Raw genomic sequence first — 2,784 nt, forward strand, 5'->3', positions numbered from 1 at the left:
CTGGCTCTGGCTCTGACTCTGGCTTACTGGAGTTTGGTAACTGCAGTGAAAGATTTGCGGTGCGGTGGATTCGCCTGTTGGCGAACGGTATGTGCGAAATTGCACTCAGCTCGCAGATAAAGAGGAAACAAAGGTGAGTTTTTCATGCGGTCTGATTCGCTTCGAATAAAAAATGCCTAACTTCAAAGCGTATAAATACTTTTGAGGGACTTTGTCAGGCACATCGGCTGCTCCAGACCGGCGGCGATCGTTACAAGGGGCAGATCTTTTAAATAGTTTTACTGTCGTCGTTAAAAAAATGTTGCAAACATATAATAGTGCTAATCAAAAATGTTTTTGAGGTATATTCAGTAAAAAACTATAAAGTATCACTTCTAACTTCCATCCTACCTACCCCACTCTTACAATTTGAACCTTTCGCAATTTGTTAAGTTACTACTTCCGATTAGTGCTTATATGTATCCGCATGTCAAATACTCGCAATAAATTAAATTTACATTTTTAAGATGTATAAAAACAATTCTACTACCGGAAAAAAATTAAATATTTTATAATATTTATAGTTGAACCTATTAAATCAAACATGGAATCGAACAGCTAATATTTTAGTATTTCAGGAAAATGAGATCAGACCGAATTGGATGCTCATTGAAAATGGAAGCTCCCGTCCCTGCTACCTCTTACATTGTTGAATATATGCTTACAGACTTATGAGTAGTATGCACATTCGAATAGGGGAAGGGAACTATATAAATTCGGTGAAATTAATTGATTCCTACAAAAACTGATGGCAACAACTGTAAAAATTATTTGGAAAACGAAAGACATTATTCGCGTACAGGGTAGTTCATTTCTTTACAGTTTGTAATAAAGCCACGGATCGTTTTGTTTAGATTTAACATATGTATAAGTACATACTATATTTATATAGCGTTGTGTATCTATGGCAGTGTATATCGGTGTAACACCCAGAATATATCGAGGCACACCAAAATGGGGAGTTGAGCTTCCCAACATTCAACTTCCATAAAACCAAATAATGATACGAAAGACCTTTATACAAATATATTTGATCGGCAGACGCGACGTATTCAAATCGCTATGTTCGCCAGTCTATTTCAATAGCTACTCCTGCGCCTTTTTAGTAAAAATTTTAATTATCCTATCCTTAGATACAAACCTAATTGAAACAAAAAACCAAAATAGAAATGCCGTGCAAACTAACCTGCCATACAAAAAACTTGGAATAATATAAAGGAATTTTTGTTGAAATAATAACAGCGGCGGCGAGGCTGGCCACGTTTTGCTGGCAGCCGGCAATCCGCGCATACGTCAGTCCGTCACTCAACACATCAAAAGCGAAACGATGGATGAACATGAACGGGCCAAGACATTGTTGCCGGTGTCGACTGGCGGCAACAGAGCCTGTCTACTCTACTCACACTGTTTTAATTGAAATGTTGAGCGCCGTATCTCTTCGGGTTACCGTCTGCGGCTGCTGCACCTGGTGCTCTCTACAATGAGCATCGTATTAAATATGTAGTCCAGGAATTTGCACCCAGACTATCACGTCCCTCCCCTAGTGCAGTCATACCTCATTACCATTACCCATCATAGCATTGCCTTCGTCATCGTAATCATTATCAACGCCAAGTGGAGCGCACTATAAAAGCAGTTGAGAGACTTTACGCGATTATTTTTCAACAGTTTGGAATAATTCTTTTCCAAGCTGTTTTTTCCCATTCCGTATAATTTTTATGGCATGGAAAATTTTTTACTTTTTCCTTCAGCATTGCCAAGCATTGGGCGTTGCTTTTGCTGCTCTTTGTTCACCTCACCACAGTTCCAGGAAATAATTTTCTTTTTTTTCTTTATAGTTTTCGTCGACTGGCTTAGTGGATGCGTCTTCATAGCCATGGCGCAGTCAATATGTCTGCTTCCTTCACTCCACTCTCCTTCAGCCCACTGGACTGCACAACTGGGTCTGGTCTGGGTCTGGGTCTGCTGCCAGGGCAGTGTCACACCTGTCACTTTTGTGGCTGATCACAACAAGCGCAGCCGCCGCTTCCATCACTGATGATGGGAACGAAGACCGAGCAACCGCCTCGTCTGCAGAGTGGCGGTGGCGGCGACGTACAAGGTGTGAACGTCAAATAATCACCTTCGCACACGGCAAGTCGCCGACAAGGAAGTCCATTGTGACGAAGGCAGGCGTGGGCTAGATGTTTGCTTTTACTCAGCTTTTCCGCAGCGACGCGTGTTGGTTGTTGGTGTTGGTTTTTCTAAGAAAATTTGCGCACGACGCTCGCGTTTTCCCTTTTCGCTTTTTGGCTTATCTTTCGGGGCAAATGTGTGAAATTTCTTTGGAACGATGTAAACCCAGACGCTGATGGTTAGTGGTTTAGTAGCAGTCTCGACGCTGGTTGTTTGCATAATTATTTTATTGTAAGCAGAAGGGGGCTGCAGCGACCACACCCATCAAAAAGTATGCAGAGGCGCAAAGGCACGTCGAGTCGAGGCGCCACCGCGGTGCACCGCCCGCCGCCCGCATGAACATGAAAACAAATGCGTCTTGCATCTTAAGTCATCCCTACTACCGTCGTAGTCCCGTTTCAACTGTTGCAAAAGTGCCCCGAAGCCTTTCCTGCACTTACTAGCAACAGCCTCTTCATCGTCTAGACAATATTCTCATCCAAAAACTTTTGTCTTGCTAGCACACCGACCCAGCAGAATGTTGAAGGAAATTGCGACACAACAGCAACGGGCTGAGTTCGTACTGCAGGC

The sequence above is a fragment of the Scaptodrosophila lebanonensis genome, unplaced genomic scaffold, assembly GCF_003285725.1.
Source record: "Scaptodrosophila lebanonensis strain 11010-0011.00,11010-0021.00 unplaced genomic scaffold, SlebRS2 tig00000001-arrow-pilon, whole genome shotgun sequence".
Lineage (NCBI taxonomy): Eukaryota > Metazoa > Arthropoda > Insecta > Diptera > Drosophilidae > Scaptodrosophila > Scaptodrosophila lebanonensis.